Source organism: Ascaphus truei, chromosome 2 (assembly GCF_040206685.1).
Source record: "Ascaphus truei isolate aAscTru1 chromosome 2, aAscTru1.hap1, whole genome shotgun sequence".
Lineage (NCBI taxonomy): Eukaryota > Metazoa > Chordata > Amphibia > Anura > Ascaphidae > Ascaphus > Ascaphus truei.
Window position 1 is genome coordinate 482679599 of NC_134484.1, and position 27829 is coordinate 482707427.

Genomic DNA, 27829 nt, shown 5'->3' on the forward strand with positions numbered 1-27829 from the left:
CAAGCATTATGTGAAAGAAATAGTGCCAAATAGGTTAAAGTGAAGAGTACACCTAAAGGGAAAAAAAAAACCCCCTGGGAATTTAAAATGGCCACCCAGCTGAAGTCACAGACTCTGCAAGAATGGTGAAGAAAATATGTTCCTGGTGTAAAGAGCCCAGCCACACGGAGCAGTGTCCCTTCAGGCCTTATTCAGACGATGAGGATGGCCCCTACGTGGCCCTTGGAAAAGGGCAGCAGCCAGAGCACTATTTTTTTGGACGAGCCAAGGAACTGCAGCAGCCAGCAATGCGCTGAGACCCAAGGAAGGTACAGAAGTTTTACTTAGCAACTGCACATCCAGTATCACTGAGGAGAAAGAATGCGTGCACAGAACTGCTGATGTTGTAAAACATACCAAAGGAAAGAAAAAGTCTACAGGGATGCCTGTGAGAGCTACGACCTCTACAAGCAAAATATGCCCACCGGTAGGACTATCACAAGCTGGGGTTCTAGGAAATACACTGGCAAAAGCTGCAATAGCACCTCCTGAGGTCAGGAAGAAAAATACACCTGATGTCCTCCATTTTGGGGCAAACGAAAAGTATCTATCTGCAGAGCAGGAGGATTCAGGAGCCCTATTGGCTTATACGTGCTATGTGACTGTCCCAGAGGCTCATGGGATATGTAGTCCCTGCTTGGAGCCTCTTCCTATTAGCCGCCATTTGCACACTTGTCATGCGAATGCGCAGCATCTCGAACATGTGCAATTGCCTCCAAGATGGTGGTGCCCTGCAAAGGTAGCCGCCATCGTAACCTTCCCGGCACCTCCTGAACCTGCTCCGTGCCTCAGTTCCCACCCACAGCCCTCCCCGCACCCTCCCCATTCTCCGTTGTCGGTCACAGCCGCAGTGACAGTTAAGGGAATGAAGGGGAACCTGGGAGGAACCAACGGGGTCAAGGGGAGCCCAGAGGGAGACCCTGGTATACAAATCTGCAAACATCTCATACACAAAGATACGCCCTTTCTTCTGTTGCTCGACTGCTAAAACTCTGACACAGACCCTCATTCTCTCCCGTCTCAATTACTGTAACCTCCTGCTGTCTGGCCTTCCTGCCTCTCACCTGTCTCCCCTATAATGTATCCTAAATGCTGCTGCCAGAATCACACTACTCATTCCTAAATCTGTCTCAGCATCTCCCCTGCTGAATCCCTCTCCTAGCTTCATATCAAATCCTGTATCACACACAATTCTCCTCCTCACTGTTAAAAGCTTTACACTCTTCTGCTTCTCCTTACATCTCAGCCCTAATTTCTTGCTATACACCATCCCAACTCTTGCGTTCTGCCCAAGGATGTCTTCTCTCTACCCCTTTCGTATCTAAAGCCCTCTCCTGCCTTAAATCTTTCTCACAGACTGCCCCACACCTCTGGAAGGCCCTTCCCCGCAGTATCCGACTAACACCCTCTCTATCCACCTTTAAGACCCACCTGCTTAAGGAAGCATATGAGTAGCTCCATGGCTGATAATTTACAATTCATACATAAACCTTTACCCCTTGCAGACACACTTACCAGAACGCCCTCCTACTGTCTCTGTACGTTCTTCCTACCAACCAATTCGATTGTAAGCTCTTTGGAGCAGGGACTCATTTTCCTAAATGTTACTTGTGTCTAAAGCACTTCTTCCCATTATGTTTTATTTGTATTATTTGTTATTTATACGATTGTCACGTGTATTAGTGCTGTGAAGAGCTATGTACACTAATGGCACTATGTAAATAAAGACATAGATACCTATCCTGTGTAAACACTTGGGTGACAAGGTTTTCTAACTGAGAAACATTTTATACACTCTGCACATGGGAAAGGTTTCTCCCCTGTGTAAATTCTCTGGTGTCTGAGGACTGTCCTCCTATTACAGAATTGAGTATGATGTAATCCCCTTTTATGAATTGTCTGGTGTGTGTTTAGGTGCCTCTCAGGGCTGAAATGTTTCCCAAATTCTGTACAAATAAAAAGTTGCTCCCTTGTGTAAATCTGCTGGTGTAACAAGAGGTCCCACTTTGTATAAAATTGTTTCCCACACTGAACAAGCAAATTGTGTAAATACTGGGGTGTGACAGGAGATCACACTTTGTACGGAATTGTTTCCAACACCCTGAACTAGGGTTAGACAATAACAAAAATACTTCCCACCATAAGAGTATTAAGTAATTTATTGTGATAACAATATTCAGCAATATATTAACACCCAATAAAAAGCAAAAAAGCAAAAGTCCTCAAAATGTTCAAGGTCATTTATTGTGAAACATATTTCTTATACAAATCCATTTCATTCTTAATACAATGTAAAAAAGCAAATACTGTATATTTTAAGTTTAAGAATAACAAAGGTTTCAATTAAAATGTTACACTAACTACACCCACACTAAAGCCCCCTTTCTTCACCATTTTATTTTTATTTATTTATAAAATGTTTTACCAGGAAATAATACATAATACATGTATTTCCTGGGCACAGAGTTAAGATGACAAATAATACATGGTTACAAATACAGTTACATAAGTGAACAGGGTATACATAATATACAAGACATTGCATGCACAGTTAAAGATAATATATATTACAAGCAAGAGTATGTAACAGTTACAGACCAGATAAAAATGTGAGAGCCTTAGGCTAAGGCCCCGCTCCCTCAGTCAGCACACCCGCACTGCAGACAGGCGGCGCGCTGACAGGCACAGACCACGATATGTGGTCTGTAGGGAGCCGGAGGGGGGCGGGAGTGGGCGGGATCTGATCGTGGTGCCGTCCACCCCCCCACCACCACCCCCACACACAACACATACATACATACACACACACACACTTTAACCCGTAGCTCCTTCCCTGCTCCCCGCCCAAGGCGCCTCCCATCTAGCTCCTTCCCTCCCCTCCTCCCCATTGGCTGACTCGCGTACCACGTGACGAGTCAGCGCTGAAAATCACTAGGATCTTGAAGCATCGGCCGGCTGACACGTCACAGAACGTAGTCAGCCCTGCCTGAAGGAGGCAGCGGGGGCTAGGACCATTAGGGTAAGGGTCTGGTGGCCCGCAGCCGCGCACGCCGCCATCCGCAGCCTTAGTTTTGAAAGAACTTAAACTGGTGGTGGATGAGAGAGTCTCCGGTAGGTTGTTCCAGTTTTGGGGTGCATGGTAAGAGAATGTATAATTACCCCCTCGACCCTCCTTCTGTACACATTAATAGGGCATGGGGAGGCGTGGGTTAATGGGCATGGGGAAGGAGGGGGTCAAGAGGCACAGGTGGGTGAGAGCCAAGAGAAATACAGGGGAGGAGAGAAAGGGGTTGAGTCATGGTGGAAGGGAAGGGGTAAGAGGCATGGCAGAGGGGAAGTGGTTAATATGGAGGGGTGAGATTACCAGCAGGAGGATTCCTTATAGCTGCAGCATGTGAAAGTCGAGGAGCTCCCAGACTCGATCCCACTCCACTGTCTCTACCACACCCACCACCCAGTCCTCTCTGACACTGTCCCCACCCCCATGCCTCTCTGCCAGACCCACCCCCACTCTGCAGCTGCTGATAGGAATGCCATGGTAAGAAGTAATGGCAAGTATTGCGTTACCCTCCATTTTTATTACTGCAGTATTACTATGCTACTTGTATATTGCCCAACCCTACTTTGAACAATCACATATTTCATCTCATGTATGAATCCTCATTTGTGTAAGGAGGCTGATCCTCTGTGAAAAGCTTTCCCCACACTATGTACATGGAAATGGTTTCTCCCGTGTATGAATCCTGTGGTGGGAGAGGAGGTGGCTCATTTGAGAAAAGCTTTTCCCACACTCCACATGTGAATCATTTCTCTCCTGTATGAGTCATCTGGTGCCTGAGGAGGTTATTCTTAATACTGAATTGTTTCCCACACTCTGTACATGTGAATGGTTTCTCCCCTGTATGAATCCGCTCATGTATGAGGAGCTGTGTCTTCCAATAAAAGCTTTTACAACACTCTGTACATGTGAATGGTTTCTTTCCTGTATGAATCCGCTCATGTCTGAGGAGCTCTGTCTTCCAAGAAAAGCTTTTACTACACTCTGTACATGTGAATGGTTTCTCCCCTGTATGAGTCATCTGGTGTCTGAGGAGGTGGCTCTTAGTATCAAATTGTTTCCCACACTCTGTACATGTGAATGGTTTCTCTCCTGTATGAATCATCTGGTGTCTGAGGAGACCCTGCTTAACTGTGAATTGTTTCCCACACTCTGTACATGTGAATGGTATCTCCCCTGTATGAATCCGCTCATGGTTGCGGAGTTCCGCCTTTGTAGAAAAGCTTTTACTACACTCTGTACATGTGAATGGTTTCTCCCCTGTATGAATCCGCTCATGGTTGCGGAGTTCCGCCTTTGTAGAAAAGCTTTTACTACACTCTGTACATGTGAATGGTTTCTCCCCTGTATGAATCCGCTCATGGTTGCGGAGTTCCGCCTTTGTAGAAAAGCTTTTACTACACTCTGTACATGTGAATGGTTTCTCTCCTGTATGAATCATCTGGTGTCTGAGGAGACCCTGCTTAACTGTGAATTGTTTCCCACACTCTGTACATGTGAATGGTATCTCCCCTGTATGAATCCGCTCATGGTTGCGGAGTTCCGCCTTTGTAGAAAAGCTTTTACTACACTCTGTACATGTGAATGGTTTCTCTCCAGTATGAGTAATCTGGTGACTGAGGAGGTGGCTCTTAGTACTGAATTGTTTCCCACACTCTGTACATGTGAATGGTTTCTCCCCTGTATGAATCCGCTCATGTTTGTGGAGGTCTGCCTTCCAAAAAAAGCTTTTACTACACTCTGTACATGTGAATGGTTTCTCCCCTGTATGAATCACCTGGTGTAGGAGGAGGCTGCTCTTAGTACTGAATTGTTTCCCACACTCTGAACATGTGAATGGTTTCTCCCCTGTATGAGTCATTTGGTGTATGAGGAGGTGGCTCTTTTTACTAAATTGTGTCCCACACTCTGTACATGTGAATCGTTTTTCTCCTGTATGAGTCACCTGGTGTCCGCAGAGGGTTCTCTTATATCTGAATTGTTTCCCACACTCTGTACATGTGAATGGTTTCTCCCCTGTATGAATCCGCTCATGTCTGAGGAGCTGTGTCTTCCAATAAAAGCTTTTACAACACTCTGTACATGTGAATCGTTTCTTTCCTGTATGAATCCGCTCATGTCTGAGGAGCTCTGTCTTCCAAGAAAAGCTTTTACTACACTCTGTACATGTGAATGGTTTCTCCCCTGTATGAGTCATCTGGTGTCTGAGGAGGTAGCTCTTAATACGGAATTGTTTCCCACACTCTGTACATGTTAATGGCTTTTCTCCTGTATGAATCATCTGGTGATTGAGGAGGGTCCTCTTGGAACTCAACTCTTTCCCACACACTGTACAAGTAAAAGGAGTCACTGCTGCCTGAATCTTCTGCTGTGAATGAAGTTTCCCTTTCAGTGAGAAACCGCTCCCACCATCTGTACATGTAAAGGTTTTCTCCCTAGTGGGGACACAAAGGTGTGTGAGCAGGTCCCTGTCCAGTGAGAAGCTTTTGCCACACTGACAACAGAGAAAAGCTGAGCATCGTGGCTTCTTAAATCTCTCGCATACCTTTTGCTGGACCCATATTTAGAGTCCGTCTCCGCTGTGTGCTGTACAATGTCTGTAAATTCACCATCATGTGGCACTGGTTCCTTGTATGTGTCTAAAATGTGGCAGGAATCATTGTTTTTTGGCACTTCTGGGCTGCGAGGAGTAAGACAGCTTCTGGATGTATCAGAGCTCAAGTCCTGTTCCTCATTCAGGCCGATCTCTAACAGAAGTAAACAAAAAAGACTGAAAACATTTGTTCTATCTGTAAATCAAATTACTGAAAGCAAATTACAAATCCAAAACACTGAAAAATCTATTTCACCAATACTTAATTAACAAAATATATTCTTCCCCCAGAGATTTAAAATTGTGACCCATGGATATCCAGTGGCCCCTAATGACTGTGGTGGTGGTTCCCGAAGGCCTGAAATGTATTTGTAGCAGCTCTCAGTGAAATCATTGATACATATATAACTTGGATTTATTACGGTATTCATTATTTAAGTGTACATGTACATCCTCCAAATAATTAACTTTGAAAATGTCCATGAGAAGTAAAGGTAAGGAACTCCTGGTCTATCACATTAGTGCGTTAATAATATCAACTAAACAAGACAGCAACCTATAGTGTAAAGATACTGTAGATGCCCATGTATGTATGTCTCTATTTATATAAGGCCCGCAGTGTACTCAGTGCTTTACAGCAGAAACAATACAGTACAGGGAATTATAATACAATAAGTGCAACAAACACAATCAGACAATAGGAACAGAAATCCCTGCCCTGGAGAGCTTACAATGTAAGTGATGCAGTGACTACACTGCCCATGTAATCTTCTGCCATAAGACCCACAAACTAAAGTGCTCCATTTTGTGTCATATTTTGTCAGTCACAAATACTATTCATATCATTTCCCAAGCACGCAGCCTTGGTGTAATATTTGACTCCTCTCTTTCCTTCTCCTCTCACATTCAAAATAAAGAAAAAAGGCGCACTGCAGAAAAGAAGAACTGGAGGCAAAAGTAGAAAAAATAAGAGTTATTGAGACACAGCCCAAGATACAAGAGAAACCTCCAACGCGTTTCTCACCATGGGCGCTTTATCACAGAGTGGTTTCCTGAGTCTAGAGAGTGTCACATTATGGGCACTCACCGCCGAAAACACTGCCTACATGTATCCCAGGTAAAAAAGTCCCGTGTGATCAAAACAGTCCAGGAAAAATGTAACCATGGAAAAAGGCAGAATAACTGTGGGGGAGAAATCCAGCAAAAGGATACAATAAAGAATACAATAACAATAAACGTAAATAGACTCATAAGGACAATACAAATGAAATGAAAAATAATCAAATTTAAAAGTGGATAGGATGTGGAGGGAATAAAATTATCTTAGATTAAATTAACTGTAACACCAAATAATATAATCATGTAATAATATACATATATAATAAATGTAAACTCAACTACCAAGGCAAAGAACAATTTGAATCTTGATAAGGGGAATATACATAATGAATAAGATGTAAATAAATAAATCACACTGAGAAAATTGCATACAGCATACACAGGGAAAAGTGTGACAAGTATTGACGCAATAGCACCTCCAGAGGTCAGGGTGAAAAATACACTTGAAAATGCAAAAATGAAGGAAAAAATGTGTTTAATGTATAATGTGTCTATCCAGTCGGTGAAGACGCCCCCATCATGACTCACTGTCCTGAAGAATTGCCTGGACTCTTGGGACGCTGTCCCCATCTATCAGTTAAGCTATGTCTAAAGACTGTGGCTATTATTGCGTATCTAATGACCCTAAATGAGAGGGTATTGTTTAAGCTGGGGAACCAGGTTAGTTAGGGAAGGGTCCCTTGAATTTGTTGTCCCAAATGCATTTTATTGCATCTATTGATGGTCAGATGCCCATAACTCTGCATTTCCAACCTTTATACGTGTCTGAGAGCCATATTGCACTTGTAACTCTGCTGCATGTGGCTTGTCCCAGAACACCCAGCAGGCCTGGGGACTTCCTATGAGAGGCAATGAACCATGAATATTCACTAAATGTGACCATGCGCCTTGTAACAAGATAACACCCCTTTGTGCAGACAAAGGGGAAAAGGTACTCACCAGAGACAGGAAATGGGACAGTTTCACTCTTTATTGGGGTCAGATGTTCCTCAGCGTTCGCCTCTTTTTTCCCTGATTTAATCTGTAATCTCTTCAGCACAACCACAGGGAAACCTGGCAATAAGAAAAGGGAAATCCATCATGTAAAGCTGGGAGTGGGGGCGCTTCTTGTGATATCAGTATACAGAAATACTCCATACTGATTCCTATGGGGGAGGGGTGAAGTGATTGATTTTACTTTGTTATTAACCCTTTGAGTGCAAATAAGTTTTTACCCCCGAGTGCTGAAAACATTTTGGAGCTACCAATGTTCAAACCTCAATAACAATAATATTCCCAATATAACCTTAGACAAATGATTTTTTTCATTAGAACAGGTATCTTATTATTCTATGCACGCTTTAATATTATTTCCCAAAATATGGCAGACATTTCAGTCCATGTTTTAAACATACTGAATAAAGACAAGTGAGGATGTAAGGGTACTTACCACAAACAGGAAATGCATCTATTTCTTCCTTTATTGGGGTCACATGTTCCTCTGTGTCGGTCTCTGCTTTCTCTGACTTAATCTCTAACCTCTTTGGTACAACCACTGGGAAACCTGGCAATAAGAAAAGGAAAATCCATCATATAAAGCTGGGAGTGGGGGCGCTTCTAGTGATTTCACCTCCTCTGATATTGGCATAATATAATACCTCTTGTAAAGAAATGTATTACTAGCCCTTCTGGCAGAAAATAAGGTGAAGATATATTATCTTCTTACCTGCTGATAGTTCTATAAGAAAACAGGATTAGTTTGGGTGTTTGACTCGCATAACTGCAAAATAAATAATCAGATATTCCCTCCTTGCAGATTCCAAGGACACCAAAATATCTTCTCAACTCACTAAACAAGCGTGGATCCATGCTGGCAGTGGTCCTCTGGAGGTGCTGGCAGCGGTCCTCTGGAGGTGCTGGCAGCGGTCCTCTGGAGGTGCTGGCAGCGGTCCTCTGGAGGTGCTGGCAGCGGTCCTCTGGAGGTGCTGGCAGTGGGCAGCACTGCTCTGGAGGTGGGCAGCGGTCCTCTGGATGTGCTGGCAGTGGGCAGCGCTGCTCTGGAGGTGCTGGCAGTGGGCAGCGGTGCTCTGGAGGTGCTGGCAGTGGGCAGCGGTGCTCTGGAGGTGCTGGCAGTGGGCAGTGGTCCTCTGGAGGTGCGGGCAGTGGTCCTCTGGAGGTGCTGGCAGTGGGCAGTGCTGCTCTGGAGGTGCTGGCAGTGGGCAGTGCTGCTCTGGAGGTTACTTAATCTATATGTGTTGGATTTTAGAATGTGCCTGTCTATAAAACAGAATTGGAATGATCAGTTTTTTTGGACAAATATACAGCATTTAGTATCAGCTCTTTCAAACCTAAATTATTAACCCCAAAGGAGTCGGAGAAGACAGGGGCACCAAAAAACCCATATGGTCCATCCGCAAACAGGAACTTCATTTCAGACACTGCAAAACTTTAATGGCTCGGGATTGTGTCACAACATAACCATCTAGAAAAGTATAAAGAGAGTCTGAGATTTTAACCACCAAAAGACCAGTAAAGTCCTCATAGTGTAACATAGTAACATACTGTACAGTTCCATAGTATGAATAAAAAGCAGATACAGTACATGAGTGAGACTTTGATAAATGCTCCCGATACTCTCTCAGGTCCAGCAGTTCTGCTCCATACTGACAGTCTCACTTTCCTATTTCATATGGTGAGAAGTGGGTAATGCAGAGGAACCAGTGCAGTAACTTCCCCTCACCTTACCCCAGCATAATAAATAGGGGGGTTTGATCCCTCACACCCTCATTAATTTGTTCCTCGATCACCTCCAGTTTCTCACATTCAGCACATTTGTACCTTGCAGGACATGCTTATGTAGCCCTCTTTCCTACGCTCTAGAGCAGGGCTGCACAACACGCGGCCCGCGGGCCGCATGCGGCCCGCCTGGCCTCTCTGTGTGGCCCTCGATGAGATTTAAAAAAAAAAAAAAAACTTTGAAAAAATTTTTTTTTTGAAAAAAAAAAAAACTTTGAAAAAAAAAAAAACTTTGAAAAAAAAATGGCGCCAATTCCCTGCGGTCCCGGCGCGCATGCGCTAGGCCCGCTCCGTCCCCCCCCCCTTCCCTGCTCCCAACGCGGGGCGGAAGGGGAAGCAACATGCAGCTCCTCTGCGGGCCCGCTCCCCCCCCCTGCTCCCAACGTGGGCCGGAGGGGGAAGCAACACACAGCTCCTCTGCGGGCCCGCTCCCCTCCCCCTTCCCTGCTCCCAACGCGGGGCGGAAGGGGAAGCAACATGCAGCTCCTCTGCGGGCCCGCTCCCCCCCCTGCTCCCAACGTGGGCTGGAGGGGGAAGTAATAATTAAATAATTCAGCTCCTCCAGCGGCCTGCTTCTCACCGCTTCCCTCCGCGGCCAGCTTCTCGCGTCCCCCACGAGCTCACCTCCCGTGCCCTCCTCCCCCCCCTTCCCCCAACCCGCGCCCCCAAGCCCACCTCCCGTCCCAGGCAGCTGCCGCAGGGATATCGGGGGCAGGAGGAGCAAGCGTCCGGCGGCAACCTGCACCCACCCGGGTCAAGGTAAGTCACTGTCACTGTTAGTCACTGTCACCCAAGTCACTGTCACCCACCCACCCACCCACTGTCACCCACCCACCCAGTCACTGTCACCCAGTCACTGTCAAGTCACTGTCACCCACCCAGTCACTGTCACCCAGTCACTGTCAAGTCACTGTCACCCACCCAGTCACTGTCACCCACCCACCCAGTCACTGTCACCCACCCAGTCACTGTCACCCTATCACCCAGTCACTGTCACCCAGTCACTGTCACCCACCCACCCACTGTCAGTGTCACTGTCACCCACCCACCCAGTCACCCACCCACCCAGTCACTGTCCCACCCTGTCACTGTGTCCCACCCTGTCACTCTTCCCACCCAGTCACTGTGTCCCACCCCGTCACTGTCACCCACCCAGTCACTGTCACCCACCCAGTCACTGTCACCCACCCAGTCACTGTCACCTACCCACCCACTGTCACCCACCCACCCAGTCACTGTCACCCAGTCACTGTCAAGTCACTGTCACCCACCCAGTCACTGTCACCCAGTCACTGTCAAGTCACTGTCACCCACCCACCCAGTCACTGTCACCCACCCACCCAGTCACTGTCACCCACCCACCCAGTCACTGTCACCCACCCAGTCACTGTCACCCTGTCACCCAGTCACTGTCACCCACCCACCCAGTCACTGTCACCCACCCACCCACTGTCAGTGTCACTGTCACCCACCCACCCAGTCACCCACCCACCCACCCAGTCACTGTCCCACCCTGTCACTGTGTCCCACCCTGTCACTCTTCCCACCCAGTCACTGTGTCCCACCCCGTCACTGTCACCCACCCAGTCACTGTCACCCACCCAGTCACTGTCACCCACCCAGTCACTGTCATAGTCACTGTCACCCACCCAGTCACTGTCACCCACCCAGTCACTGTCACCCACCCAGTCACTGTCACCCACCTATCCACCCAGTCACTGTCACCCACCCAGTCACTGTCACCCACCCAGTCACTATCACCCACCCACCCAGTCACTGTCAAGTCACTGTCACCCACCCAGTCACTGTCACCCACCCACCCACTGTCACCCACCCACCCAGTCACTGTCACCCAGTCACTGTCAAGTCACTGTCACCCACCCACCCAGTCAAGGTCACTGTCACCCACCCACCCAGTCACTGTCACCCTGTCACCCACCCACCCAGTCACTGTCACCCACCCACCCAGTCACTGTCAGTGTCACTGTCACCCACCCACCCAGTCACCCACCCACCCAGTCACCCACCCAGTCACTGTGTCCCACCCAGTCACTGTGTCCCACCCAGTCACTCTTCCCACCCAGTCACTGTGTCCCAACCCGTCACTGTCACCCACCCAGTCACTGTCACCCACCCAGTCACTGTCACCCACCCACCCAGTCACTGTCATAGTCACTGTCACCCACCCAGTCACTGTCACCCACCCAGTCACTGTCACCCACCCAGTCACTGTCACCCACCCAGTCACTGTCACCCACCTATCCACCCAGTCACTGTCACCCACCCAGTCACTGTCACCCACCCAGTCACTGTCACCCACCCACCCAGTCACTGTCACCCACCCAGTCACTGTCACCCAGTCACTGTCACCCACCCAAGGGGGAGAGTGATGTGAGGTGCAAGGGGGGGAGAGTGATGTGAGGTGCAAGGGGGGGAGAGGGATGTGAGGTGCAAGGGGGGGAGAGGGATGTGAGGTGCAAGGGGGGGAGAGGGATGTGAGGTGCAAGGGGGGGGAGAGGGATGTGAGGTGCAAGGGGGGAGAGGGGTGTGAGGTTCAGGGGGGGAGAGGGATGTGAGGTTCAAGGGGGGAGAGGGATGTGAGGTGCAAGGGGGAGAGGGATGTGAGGTGCAAGGGGGCAGAGGGATGTGAGCTGCAGGGGGGAGGGATGTGAGCTGCAGGGGGGAGGGATGTGAGCTGCAGGTGGTGGTGGGATGTGTGTGGGGTGTAGGGGGGTATTGTGTGTTTGATGTGGAGGGGGGTATTGTGTGTTTGATGTGGAGGGGTGTATTGTGTGTGGGTGAGGGGGAGAGATGGGGGTATGAGAGATAGATGGGGAGTATCGCAATGGTTGATAGTGTTGGGTTCTGGGGGAGATATGAGGATGATGATGGGTGCTGGAGGAGAGATGATGATGATGATGATGATGATGATGATTTTACCCGTGCGGCCCAATTTATTTTTCCTTGGAGCAGTTCGGCCCTTCGCACTTTACGAGTTGTGCAGGCCTGCTCTAGAGTGACTACGGGTACTGCACACACCGGTTGGCTCAAGGATATCTGGGCCTCCGCTAACTGGGAGCCTGGGGTAAGAGTTATCTTATTGGCAGCGCCTCCACTTACCCAGGATCCCCATTGCGTAAGATTCCCCTGGGTAAGAACAATAGCAGCACACATCAGGTTATAACGGTTTACTGTAAGTACGAATAGAACCTTATCATATAGGTATAGCAATAACACATATAACTCACATCAACTAACTTATACTATGACACTAGTTGCTCAGCAACACTCATAAGGAGAAATGTCACTGTCCCATCACCGCGTCCATGTAACTGTAATATGTTTATAGGCTCAGTCCTTTGGCCACTCCACTTAGGGCTGGGACCCGTTGCGCCCGGCGGCACGGGCGGCCACACGAGAGTTCCCCACCAGCAGGGGAATCCTCCCGAACCGGTCCCGGTCCCCCCTGGCTGCACAGCTCACTACACGCTGTGACGCGTCAGCCGCTAGGGGATACAAGAGAATTGTAATCCCTAGCTTCGACGCGTCACGTGGTGTGGCTGTGAGCCAACGAGGAGGGGAGGCTTCGGAAGGAGGAGAGGCATCGGGGAGCGGGGAGAAGTGTGGAGGGAAAGCAGCGTGAGTGCCTGTCTGTGTGTGTGTCTGAGTGCCTGTGTTTGTGTATGTGTGTGCCTGAGTGCGTGTGTGTGTATGTGTGTGAGAGTGCCTACGTGTGTGTATGAGTGCCTGCGTGTGTGTACGAGTGTGTGTGTTGCTTGTGATTACTTCCATCAGCAGCCCGAGCCCGTGGAGGAAGGGAGGGGGGGGGAGAGTAGCGGGTCCCTCCACTCAAGCCACGCCCCCCCTCCCGCTCAAGCCTCCCACTCCCGCCGACCTCCCGCTCCCTACAGACCGCATATCGCGGTCTGTGTATGTCAGCGCCCCGCCGGTCTGCAGTGCGGGAGCGCTGATGGAGGGAGCGGGGCCTTAGTGTCCCCGAAGAGTGTTCCCTAAGGCGGGATTAGCGCCTGTTGACCGGTGTTGGTGCACTTTAGTAAATACCTTCCGGTCACTGCGGTGACCGGTAACAACTTCAAAAAGGATCCGCCGATCCAGCGCAGTCTCCCCGAGTTCACGATGCACAGCAGCCTGGTCCCAGACGACTAGCACCAACCTCAGCTCCGCACGCTTTGTCCCTATCTGCTATACAGTAAGGGCTGATGTAGCTATCACTGCAGGGCGCCCCTGCAGCACCACAATCTACGGTGGCTCAGGGAATATCCTGGGGCCTACGGGGAAGATCTAACCTATGCAGGTGGGTCACGGACCCCCTGCACCCACACTACCTCTTCCCTTGCTCCTCCGGTGCCCTCTGGCTAGCGTGGTCTCTCCCCCACGCTTCCCTTTCCTTCCTCCCGCGGATCCGGCCCTCCTATTCGCTCCCTGGCGTCAGGTGACTGCGCTAAGGCTCCTGGGAGTTGTAGTTACTGGCTGAGCCTCTTACTTATTGGCCAGGCGTTCGCGCGCTTGCCATGCGCGACCTCTCGCCGCTCTAACAGTGCCCCTAACTATTGCACAACAACATGGCGGCGCCCTATGCTGTCGGGCCGCCGCGGAACCTCCCAAACACTCTCTTTGAAGACACGCTGCAGCGAAGGGAAGCAAACTAGACATCCCTAAACTTATATAAAGGAATGCCTGGGGAAACACTGACATTTTACTCACTGATTATTTATTTTCCCCTGGTCTCTCAATGTCAGCACATGACATGAGGGAATAGGCTCACATCCTTATACCTATTATGACGGGATCACTGCTTCCCGACCCAGATAATTTCCAGCGGAATAGTTACATTCTGATACTGAATCTAAAGCACTATTTTCTGTGTTATATCTGTGGAACGTATCCACACGTATAATTCAAGTATTGTTAACACAATAAGACAGTCTGTCTGTGAGTGGGTTTATTGGCTTTGCATCGCATCCCAGGCTATGTTTAAAAGCTGTGTTTAAAGCAGCAAGCATTGGCTTAAGGGGTTTCCATGTAATAATGGACTTGACAAAAGGTGGCACTGTGTGCTCATTTGCATGTCATTTCCCAGAATCCCTTGCTGCAATATATATTTATTTATTTCTAAGCAGGGTTATGTGAAATAATTATATAAACTTACTCAAGATGGCATTCAAAATGAGTTAGTACGTATCTTCTGTGCTAGGGGGAAGAATGCTAAAAAGGTTGGAGGAGATTTTAAACTAGGATGGAGTGGGGAGGGGAATAAAACAGATAATGAACTAAATGAAATAGGAGGAGGATACAAGGTGGTATGGAGGTAGAATGGGGCAAGTGCGACTTTGACAGGCAGTGAGACACCAATAATAAATACAGATAATACTAGAAATTTCTAAAGACTAAACCAAGTGGGCGCAGAAAGGAAGGAGCAGATAAGATAATAGTACAGGCTGAAAAAAAACTGAAATGCATGCTTGCTAATGCAAGAAGCCTGACAGATAAAATGGTGGAGCTTGAATTAATAGCTGCAAGGGAGCAGTATGATATCATAGGCATTACTGAAACAGGATATCATAGGTGGGATGAAACTCATGACTGGATAGTTAATTTAGAGGGTTATTCCCTTTTTTCGGAAGGATCGAACAAATAGAAGGGGAGGTGGAGTATGTTTATATGTTAAACCGGATCTTAAACCTATTATAAGGGATGATGTTTATGAAGGGAATGATGAAAATGTAGAGACTTTGTGGATAGAAATTAGCAGTGGAGGTAAAAGTATAAAGAAAATGTTTGTGGGAATATGCTACAGTATAAACCACCAAATATCTGCGAGATTGAGGAAGCTAAAATACTTTTACAAATGGAGAAGGCATCAAAACTAGGTCATGTTTGCATAATGGGGGATTTTAATTATCCAGACAGACTGGGGCAATGAGATTAGCATTACAACAAAAGGAAACAGGTTTTTGAGGGTGCTTAAAGACAATAATACGACCCAAATTATTGAGGATACCAAACAGGAGAGGGGCAGTTCTGGATTTGGTCATATCAAACAATGTAGAAGTAATAACAAATATTCAAGCCCTGGAATATTTGGGTAACAGTGATCATAACATGGTCTCATTTGAAATAAATTATCAAAAAATAGATTTCTTGGGTTCAACAAAGACCTTAAACTTTAGAAAGGCAGATTTTAATCAACTGAGGTCTAATCTAAAAGTAATACAATGGGATGATGTTTTTGCAGGGAAAAATGTAGAAGATAAATGGGCAGTCTTTAAAACATTGTTAGAAAAGCACACGTATCAGTGTAAACCCTTCGGTAATAAGTATTAAAGAAATAAGTCAAAACCAATGTGGCTAAATAAACAGGTAGGGGAGGAAATGGACAAGAAGAGGAAGGTGTTTAGATTCTTTAAGTCAGAAGGGATGGAGACATCGTATCAGAATTATAAGGAATGTAACAAACATTGCAAAAGGGCAATCAAATTACCAAAAATGGATAATGAAAAAAGGATTGCAATAGAAAGTAAGGTCAACCCTAAAAAGTTCTTTAAGTACCTTAATAACAAAAAAATGAGAAAAGAAAATCTAGGACCCTTTCAGTGTGAGATGGGTAGGCAGATTATTGGAGATAAGGAAAAAGCAGAGGTATTAAACAAATTCTTTGCCTCTGTGTTTACCAGGGAAGAATCAAGTTCAATAGTAGTGCTGCAGGAAGAAGCCACAACCTCCATATTAATGAACAATTGGTTAACTGAGAAAGAAGTTCATAAGCGACTTGAAAAAATTTAAGTAAATAAGGCACCTGGCCCCGATGGCTACATCCAAGAGATCTCAAGGAGTTAAGCTCAGTAATAGCCAAACCATTATATTTAATATTCAAGGACTCCATTTTCACAGCCTCATTACCACAAGATTGGCGTAAAGCAGATGTGGTGCCTATATTTAAAAAGGGAGCTAGATCACAACCGGGAAATTACAGACCTGTAAGCCTGACTTCAATAGTGGGGAAACTACTTGAAGGTTTAATACGGGATAATATTCAGGAATACCTAATGGAAAACAAAATTATTAGCAATAGTCAGCATGGATTTATGAAGGATAGATCATGCCAAACTAATATTATTGTTTCTTTGAGGAAGTAGGTATTTAGACCAGGGTAATGCAGTTGATATGGCCTACTTAGATTTTGCAAAGGCTTTTGATACGGTTTCACACAAGAGGTTGGTGTACAAAATAAAGAAAATTGGACTCAGTAATAATATAAGCACCTGGATTGAAAACTGGTTAAAGGACAGACAACAGAGGGTTGTCATAAATGGAACTTTTTCAGGTTGGGTTAAAGTCGTGACAGGAGTTCCTCAGGGATCGGTACTGGGACCCCTGCTTTTTAACTTGTTTATTAATGACCTTGAGGTTGGCATCGAGCGCAACGTCTCCATCTTTGCTGATGATACTAAATTGTGTAAGGTAATAGAATCAGAGCAGGATGTAATTTCTCTTCAGAAGGACTTGGAGAGACTGGAAACGTGGGCAGGTAAATGGCAGATGAGTTTAATGGAGACAGAACGTTAGAATCCGGAATATCCCGGAAACTATCCCTATGGATGGCCTACGCCACAATTTCAACAGATTATTTAAAAACATTGATCCATCGCTGGACGAAAAAGAGATTGAGATGGACAGGGTCCACAGGGCCTTAGGCCCTAGATCAGAAGAGCCCAAGAGATGCATGGACGTGATCGTCAAAGATGCATCACTACACCACTCAAGAAAGAATCATCAGATGCTGCAGGGAAAGAGGGGACATCCACTTCGAGAACAACAACCTCCAAATATTCAACGATCTTGGTAAAGAAACAGTGACCAGATGGAAAGACCTAAAACCAGTGACTTCCCTCTTGAGAGAGAGGGGAATCAAAAACAGATGGGGCTTCCCATTCAAACTAATGGTCATAAAAACGGAAAACAATTCGTCCTGAGATATCCAGAAGAAAGTCCAAAATTCCTACATACCCCGGGATTATGCCACCTCCGGACAGCACAAGTCCAAGGCCCAAACATCAGAGACCAGAGCGGCAAGAAGTCCCCCACGTGCCTCAGAATGGTTAGCCTCTCAGAATCACCAAAGACCAACAAGCAAGAAATAGGAGCCGACCCCACCCCCCTTTACACCCCCATCTCCTGCTCAGCGACCTACCGAAGTCCCCAGCCTCAACAAAAGAAAAGAACCACAACCACAACCACAACGAAAGAAAAAAGATCCAATCAAAAAAAAAACAAAAAAAAAAACACAAACAAGCAAAAGGTCCAAATAGAAACATAAGAAGCAGGTGCCTACCTCTCCTCTCGGGCCGGCGGGACATCTTGGGAGCCACCCGGTGCTGGGGATCAGAAGATCAACAGAGAACATCCGTCCCACGAGTGGCGGGCCTGGCGGTGAGCGCAACAAAGGAGATCCAGATTGGAGAGAAACACGTGAGCTCCAGAGACCAAGCGTGGCCTATACAACATTATCAAGCACGAACATGGCCTCATTGCCACAGAATTTTTTCTGCACAATCACTCCACCTTGTCCCCAGCACATATAGCCTTTCTTTTAGACAGCATCAAATTTTCACTCACGCACAATTTTTTTCTTTTTGACCACCAGTTTTATCTCCAAACACGTGGGACAGCTATGGGGACGTCCTTTGCCCCCTCCTACGCCAACCTATTCATGGGTTGGTGGGAGATGTCCCACGTGTTTGGAGATTCGAATCCATTTAGACATCATGTAGCGTTCTACAAGCGCTACATTGATGATCTCATTTTGATCTGGAGTGGTGGGGAGGAAGAGCTTTTGAAGTTTTTTGAGTATCTGGCTGATAAATTCAACGTATTGAGTTTCACTCATACATACGACAAATTCCAAATTAAATTTTTGGATTTAAATTTGTATGTTGATTTGGAGAATAATATCCAATCTGACATCTTTAGGAAAGAAAATGCCAGAAACTCACTGCTTCATGCTAAAAGCTGTCATGCGCGCCCTCTGGTCAGAGGTATTCCGAAGGGACAGTTCCTGCGGTTACGCAGGAACTGCTCAACTTTGGGATCCTTTGAACAGAGGGCGTGCGAGATGAGGGAGAGATTCCTGTCAAGGGGGTATGACGCTAAGGACCTTGATCTGGCGTATCAAAATGCTCTAGACACTGATAGAGAACAACTCATAAATATGAATGTTCGTCAACAACCACAGGGTACACGAGTGGAAGACACGGGATCCCCTTTCTTTATAACTAATTATAGTGAGCAGGCCAATTGCATCAAAGCCATTATACACAAACACTGGACCACTCTGTCTTTAGACCCCCTTTTGGGTAAATTGGTTAGTATGGGTCCCAAAATAGTGTTTCGTAAGGCAGCCACACTAGGGAACCTTTTGTCGCCCAGCATGTTAAAGCCAACCAACCGCAACAGAACTAGTATGTCTATGTTTCCAAAACTTACTGGCTCGTTTAAATGTGGGCATTGTAAAATATGTCCAAATATGATTAAGACCAAACATTTCTCAAACCATGATGAAACACGTAGATTTCCCATCAAAACCTTTATATCATGCCAGACCAATTTCGTGATTTACCTCTTAAAATGCGGTTGTAATAAACAATATGTAGGACTAACTAGTAGAGTCCTAAAAATCTGCATTATGGAACATCTCAGGCTAATTAAAAAACACGATACTACACACCCGGTACCATTGCATTTCAATGTGTGTCCGTTGGGCTCTGTGGAGAATTTCAAATGCTGTGCCATTGAACACATTGTGCTACCACCTCGAGGAGGGGATAGATTAAGGATTTTACATCAGAGAGAGGCACACTGGATACATACACTCAATTCTCTGCAGCCCAACAGACTCAACATTGATTGGGATCTACGTTGTTTTCTTTAATTTTATCTAATGATTATTAAGATGTAATGCCCTCAGGGTGAGGGCATATAGCTCAATAGGCTATCCTCTGTGACTATTTCTTACTGACAATTCTCTAAGCCTTTTCCTTTCCCCCCTCCCCACCCCCCCCTCCCCCCCCCCTTTTCCCTTCCCCTTTTCCTTATTGTAGTTTCCCCCCCCTCCCCCCCCCCCTTCTCTTTCCCCACCTAATTTAAGCACCTGGTTGGAGCCCAGTGTATGATGTTTAAACAGCTTAATAATTTACATAGTAAATATTTATAATGTATTATATGTGTTTGAGTATAACTTTATACATAAACACAATGAAAGAGTACAAGCTGTTATTGCAATCTATGGGACTTAAACCAGGCACTAGCAGTGCTTGCAGCAACCTTTTACTTATTTTTTTTATATATCTCCAATGAATGACCTGAGTCCAAACAGCATATTCTTTATTAAAAATGCTATTACATTGTCATAAGTTCAACAAGGAATCTAAGTATTTAGTACTGGTCACTTGATTGTCAACATATGTAACAGGCATAAGCATTGGAGGGGTTAATGTTTTAATGTATATGTCCCCGTTTTCGCAGGCTTTTTTGTATTTAAGCAGGCAGCTTCCGCTTCTCCCCACTCCAAGACGAAGCCCTATTCCTAAGGGTGAAACGCGTTGAGGGGGAGAATGCGGTGTTAGCCCTTGTGTGTTCGATCAATAAAGTTTTTTGAAGTATCCCAGCAGCCTCTCTGAGTCAGACATGCGCAGTTGCGCCGAAATCCGCCATTGTATCCCTATGGATGGCCTACGCCACAATTTCAACAGATTATTTAAAAACATTGATCCATCGCTGGACGAAAAAGAGATTGAGATGGACAGGGTCCACAGGGCCTTAGGCCCTAGATCAGAAGAGCCCAAGAGATGCATGGACGTGATCGTCAAAGATGCATCACTACACCACTCAAGAAAGAATCATCAGATGCTGCAGGGAAAGAGGGGACATCCACTTCGAGAACAACAACCTCCAAATATTCAACGATCTTGCTAAAGAAACAGTGACCAGATGGAAAGACCTAAAACCAGTGACTTAGCTCTTGAGAGAGAGGGGAATCAAATACAGATGGGGCTTCCCATTCAAACTAATGGTCATAAAAACGGAAAACAATTCGTCCTGAGATATCCAGAAGAAAGTCCAAAATTCCTACATACCCCGGGATTATGCCACCTCCGGACAACACAAGTCCAAGGCCCAAACATCAGAGACCAGAGCGGCAAGAAGTCCCCCACGCGCCTCAGAATGGTTAGCCTCCCAGAATCACCAAAGACCAACAAGCAAGAAATAGGAGCCGACCCCACCCCCCTTTACACCCCCATCTCCTGCTCAGCGACCTACCGAAGTCCCCAGCCTCAACAAAAGAAAAGAACCACAACCACAACCACAACGAAAGAAAAAAGATCCAATCAAAAAAAAAAACAAAAACAAAAAAAAAACACAAACAAGCAAAAGGTCCAAATAGAAACATAAGAAGCAGGTGCCTACCTCTCCTCTCGGGCCGGCGGGACATCTTGGGAGCCACCCGGTGCTGGGGATCAGAAGATCAACAGAGTACATCCGTCCCACGAGTGGCGGGCCTGGCGGTGAGCGCAACAAAGGAGATCCAGATTGGAGAGAAACACGTGAGCTCCAGAGACCAAGCGTGGCTGGAGTCCCAAGCGCTGCAGGAGATCGGGCCTATTCCAATTCCAACAAATTAGGCATTTCCTCCTGTCCATCTCTAGGAACTCAAAATTTCCGTAGCTGACCAACCACGAGCACTTATGCACGCAGGGTCCACTACAGACCATAGTTATATGACAAAATGGACCAGAGACCTGGGGATGGAAATTGAAAGAGAAGACTGGGAAGATATCTGGGATAATGTGGCAAAAACCTCCATCTGTACAGCCACAAAAGAAAACATATAAAATAATATACCAATGGTATCTCCCACCAAAGAGGCCAAAACAGATCTTCCCAGAATCCTCTGACCAATGCTGGAGGGCATGAGGCCAGGTAGGCGCCATGGCCCACATATGGTGGTTCTGCCCGGCAATACAAAAACACTGGAAGATGATCCATTAGATTATAAATGAGACCACATGCTTAGAAATCCCCCTGCCCCCCCTGGTATAACTGCTGGCCAAACCAGTAGAGGAAATAAGCCACCCTATTAAGCGCCTGATATCGCATATTCTGACAGCAACCAGATGCGCATTAGCAGCCGCTTGGAAAAAACCATTGTCTCCATCCAGGTCAATGATAACAAATAAAATTAACGAAGTGATATTGATGGAGAGGCTCAAGGCCTTCCTTAAACACTCCACCGAAAAATTCCACAAAATATTGGACCATTGGCTAGAAGCCTAATAGAAGACAATATAGTCCAGATAAGTAGGATTTCGAGTAGCTCGAGACCTAGGGTTGGGCCTGGAAGAAAGGGAGATAGACAGCAGAAATGAGAGTGACAGAGGCTCGCTGCCCAAGGAGCCAAGCCAAACAGGACAATATGATTGGTACCCTATCCCCCTCCATTTTATTTTCTCTTCATTTGTTGTTTCTTCCATCCTCTTCTCTTTTCTTATATTAAAATCTGATGTATAAATCTAAAATCAGTTTGGGTTCCACGGTTCCCTCATGAAATAACAATGTATTTACAATTGTTTGAAAACACAATAAAAAATGTAAAACATAAAAGAGACACTTGGGTTACAGAAGGTGTCCATGGAAAAGATGGAAATAGAAATACAGGATATACTCAAGAAACAGAGGTCTCTCGCGGATTAATTAAACTTGCACAAAAGCCTAGAAGTGGAAGAGCTTGAAAGACTGAGAAATTAGATTACAGTTCTGCAGGGAGAGAGAGTATGCAAAGACTTTACGGTCAGTAGTTAAAACATTGGAGTTTGAAAAGATGAAGTTGGAGAAAAAGGTTACAGAATTAAGACAGAGTGAGGCTCTGCAGACCAGAAAAGTGCAGGTTTCTCCAATACAAGAAAAGGTATTGGCCCTACCTAAGCGTCTGCATCCCAGAGACTACAGCCCATAATATAGTGGGCGCGCTTGCTCCGCTGTGCGCGCAGCAATTATAATTGGCAGTGGTTAGTCAGCCTTTCTATATTAGGGCCGCACACGCACGGCAGGGAGTGTGGAGCCAGCCGATCGGGGAGAAGACAGTGAAAAGTACGTTTTCGCGCTGCTTAGTGAGGCTGCAGTGTGTGTGTGTGTGTGTGTGTGTGTGTGTGTGTGTGTACATATACAGTATGTATCAAAGTTGCACAATGTTCATAAATACTTTATTCTCACAATGTGTCCTTTTTAATTTTTAAACTATATAATAAATTATACACACACACACACACACACACACACACACACACACACACACACACACACACACACACACACACACACACACACACACAGTGTGTGTCCCGTGCACCAACTATAAAACAAGCCTAATACACACGAAGACGAAGGCATTAGTGAAGAATCAAAACCAGAAGAATCCTTATCTGATGAAGCTGAAAAGATAGGATGTTCTATGGAAATGGATGTAGAATCCGCTGCTCCGGTATTAAGTATATTGAGTTACATGGAAGAGGAGGCGGCGAAAAACCATTCTGCAGCCTAGAAAGCACGGTAATTGCCCCAAAAGGAAAAAAAACAAAGTGACTGGTTGGAGTAAAAAGGTGCTTGGGAAAAGACATCTCACCGAGGAGAACCAAGCCCATGGATCCAGCCGGAAGGTGGACCCAGAAAAAATTGGTGGGAAGGATGAAAACCTCTTCAATTGCAAGTCGAGAAAGAATAGGAGTCCGAAAGACTCCCTCGTGAGGCTGAGCTAAAAATTGCATGTGTGGAATCGTGTCTGGCCTTGCCTACAGGCCGCTCCGTCACATGGTTACTAGTTGCTAAGTTAGGCCCCGGACATGTTTGCTGCGTGCTTGCGGAAGCGTGCTGACGCGTGTTCCCGCTCAGCACTGAGCCCCTACAGCCGCAATTAGAGCGGCTTTAGTAGGGGCTCACCTGCGCTTCCGCGTGCTTGCGGAAGCGCAGGTCTTGGGGGAATTTAAAATTCCCCCGCTTGCCGGCGAGACAGGCCGGTCACGTGAGGGGTTTGCCCAATGAGGGCGAACCAGCTCCGTGACGTCACTGGCCCGCCCCCGGCCAGTGACGCGCTCGCCCCCGGACCGCCCCATGACGGCTGCTGAGAGCGCTTGCGGTAAGCAACCGCAAGGCCAGGGAAAGTACCCGCTTTCCCTGCGCCTCAGCACGCCAGCAGGGACCATGGACTCGGCCTTAGTTAGTTTGTTTTTTTGTTGTAATGCTGCTGCCCATGGAGGACAGGGAGGAAGACTAGGAAGGCCTTCATCCTGGCAGGGGTAAGTAGAACTTTAATTTATGTCATGCTGGCTGGATAATGTTTTATTTTTAATGGGCAAATGAGCAATTATCCAGATCTTATTAATAGGGAATTAGTCCATTATTGTACTGTATGTGTTGGTTTTTTGGGGGGAGGAGGGGGTGAGTAGTAGGGTTGTTGTATTTTAATATTTCTTGGGGGTATATGTGGTGGGTGAAGGGGGTAGTTGCCCCCAGGGTGGGTGGTTAGGCCTATCAGGTAGGTAGCGGGAGGGTTTAACCCCCTCATTACCATAGAACTCACTATGGTAGTGAAGGGTTAACTCCACCCGCTAGCCACCCGAGGCCTAACCACCCACCCAAGGGCAACTACCCCTTCAATCACCCCCAAGAAAACAGTTACTCTGGTTACTTCTTGCATCACTAGGGGGTGGGGCATAGGCTGGCAATGTTCGTACTCGGGATACTCTGATAGCTACGGAGTATCAGACTGTATTCACAGCTGGCAAGCTATAAGAGACACAGCCCTACGCGTTTCAAGGATATTCTCCGCTCCGTCAGGGGCGCTGTCACAGTGAAAACTTATCACGTCTGTAAGTGATTTTTAACGATTTATTTTGCTATACAGTAAACAGTCTTCACTATGGCCTTTGCGCTCTTTTCTTTTTGCATCGTCCACATTTTTTACAGTGTGTTTGCTGGTTTTATTTGGAAACTATTTTTTAGATTAAAAAATAGTACCAGCACTCTCTGTCTCACAGCTACAGATATAAGCGAATACCAGTGTAGGGAATACGAATAATTTAATGACACTAATAATAAACTGAAAATATAGCAACAATAGCCAATACGCCAATGCAAGAATAAATATCACCATAGAGAAAATCAAAAAATAAAGGGGGTAGAGGGGAAAGAAGGAGAAGGGGAAAAAACACAAAAGAAAAGCAAAAAAATCACAAAAATGGAAAAAGGAAAGCAAACTAGGGGGGCGACGTTTCGAGGGGTGACCTCTTCATCTGGCCCATTCCCCCTGGTCCCAAGGGGTCCCAGAGGTACTTCCCTAAGCCTTCCCTCCCCACTGTCAAATAATCCCACACTCAGCTAATGATATAAATCTAAAGTCTAAAGAGGGCAAATCACATAAGCAGATATCTAATATCAAACAATAAATGTAGATACAAGAATATTGTAAAAGACACAGAACATATGCAGATATCAGATGTCAATCAGTGAACAAGTATAAGCAAACCCTCTTCCTGGTGCACACAACCGTGCAGCCGTGGTGGAACCAGGGCAGGTGACCCCCCTGGTGGCACGGGGACCGAAGGAGAGGGGGAGACCCACCTGGAGAGAAGGAGGCTGCTAGCCAGAGCGGCCCTGCTGCGGGGAGGCTGGCGGCCATCTTGGTACACCCCACCTGTTCACTGTAGCTGTGCTGCAAGCTGCAAACAAAAACTTTATTAAAAAATAAATAAAATTAAAAAAAACAAAAACACACAAATAAAGAAATACTCCTCTCCCCCCCTCCAATTAAAGCCTACCTTGAGTCCCCCTACCCCCTTCAAATTGACCACTGGGCCCAGTGCAGAGTCAGCCCAGGTGAGACAAAAGGGTCCAAAACACCAAGGAATAAAGGCTCAACCAAAACCAAATAAAGAAATGTGAATAATGTGTGTATGATCGGGACATTTTAAGAATGAGGGGGCTCATCTCACTTTAAAATCTGTTTACACCACTTAAACACATCCAGCTCTACTCTCAGCAAAAATTGACTGACTAAACAACAAAAATGCCGTCCACTAAACAACCAAAAAAAACCAGCGGTCCAACGGGAGGCTTCCCTCTTCTTCAAAAAACAAAGCTTAAAAGACCAAGAAGCGTCCACCGCAGACGGAGACGCAGAATCAGATCCAGACGCTGGAGAGGAGACGGATGCCCCACTTACCCGCAAAGCAATGATGGGGTTTGTACAGGAATTAAAAAGCTTTCACAGCATCAGAGCGGAGATAGCGTCCATAGGAGACCGCATTGTGGAAGTGGAGGAGAAGGTGGATAATACCACCCTGGCACAAGAGTCCCAGCCGCAAGAAATCGAAGAATTAAAAACTCAAGTCAAAACAATCTTCGAAAAACTAGAAGACACGGAGAACCGGTCACGACGCAATAACCTGCGGATCAAAGGCGTCCCGGAGGAAGTGGACAACGCCCAATTAGACGCACATCTCACCCGGCTTTTCAAGTCCCTGTTACCCGAAACATCGGATGAAAAACTTCAGATGGACAGAGCACATAGGCTTCCTAGACCGAAAGGCCTAGACCCAGCGAAGCCACGGGACGTGATCACACGCCTACACTATTTCCGTATTAAAGAGGAAATATTGAGAGTCGCTAGAACAACTCCAAACAGAGCAAGATAATGTTCCACTCCTCATCTTCCCGGACTTGGCTCAAACCACGCTGAATAAGCGGAGAATATTCGCACAGATCACCAACTCACTGCGGAACAACAAAATCCGCTACCGCTGGGGCTTCCCGTGTAAACTACTGTTCACCTACCAAGAAACTATGCATATTCTACTCTCACCAGTGGACGGTGAGGCAAAACTACGAACATTGGGCCTACTCGAACCAGGAGATCCGGAAGCCTCTCAAAGGCCTAGTCAATCACCTCTGGCACAACACCAGGCATGGGCGAAAGCCCCAACCACTGGGCGAGCTAGGACCCAACCCACTTGAAAAACTAGAGCTGGAAACTCTCCTAATACCCATTCAAGACGACTGGCAAACCAAAACGTGGTCTGGTCATAAGGTACAAGCTGTGACGTGGTTCACTCCAACAATCTATCTAAAAACTAATCAACGGTCGAGATATCTGGAGCACGTTGACCAACTCGACAAAGCCACAATGACCACGACAACCCGCACATCAAGAAACCACTGAGTTTAGCCTCTAAAGTTTCCAACGTGTGCAAACTCCAAAACTCAGGCTATGTCTTTGTTCACTGTGGAACTGTTCTCCCAAGTTACCCACAAAGTTGAGACATTTAAAGTTTGACAGTCAGTTTGTACTAATCTGAACATTCAGAGGGACTGATATACAATGTTTGTTTGGTACTGCTTTCTAGATAGAAATGTTTTTACAATACACGTTCTAGACCGATATGTTGCCTATAATTGATTTGGTCTCCCAAAGTTCAACTACTAAATTTTTATTAGACTGAAATATCAGAGGCTACGTCCTAGGCGATTTTTTCCATGTTTCTTGTCCCTCTCCACCCCCTTAGACTTCGAGTGCAGAGCCTGCCAATTTATAGCTGCCAACCAATCCTACTTAATGGTCTTTTATAAATTGAGTAAGGACATGTTGCTGTAAACAGTTATAACGTTCAATACCCCCCATTCTTGTTTTTATTCCCCTGATGTGTAAGATCACACACACAACCCACCCCGTACTCTTTGGGGTGATTTTGTTTTCCCTTTTTGAAAGCTTAGCTCCTAAACAAAGGAGCACTGCGGTGTCGAGCCGCTGGGCCACTGCCCGCCCCCCTCACGTTCACTTAACCTGTGAGTGCGAGACTCGCACCACGGGTCCCACTATGGCTGGTCCCCCCAAACAATGTTTGTAAGCCGGGGTCCTCGGTTTACCCCTCCCTCCCGCCTCTACCCTTCCCCTCCTCCAAGTTTTGTAAGCATTTGCCACTTTTATGGAATAATATGTATATCTCTCGTTATATATGTTCCCATACCAGATTGTTTCGGAGGACGGAGGTACCGACCCTTCAACTATATGTAAGTTATCACTCTGTTCATTTGTATCACAGAACTCTGAACCACCACCATGCCGATTAATATAATATCCCAAAACACCAAGGGCTTAAATACCCCCCGAAAGAGACGCA

At 46.4% G+C, this 27829-nt stretch overlaps 1 pseudogene; it reads right to left on the minus strand.

Annotated features, from left to right (window-relative positions):
* Positions 1-2238: 2238 nt before the first annotated feature.
* The window catches only part of LOC142488025 (uncharacterized), a 39856-nt pseudogene continuing 14265 nt past the window's right edge, over positions 2239-27829 (minus strand).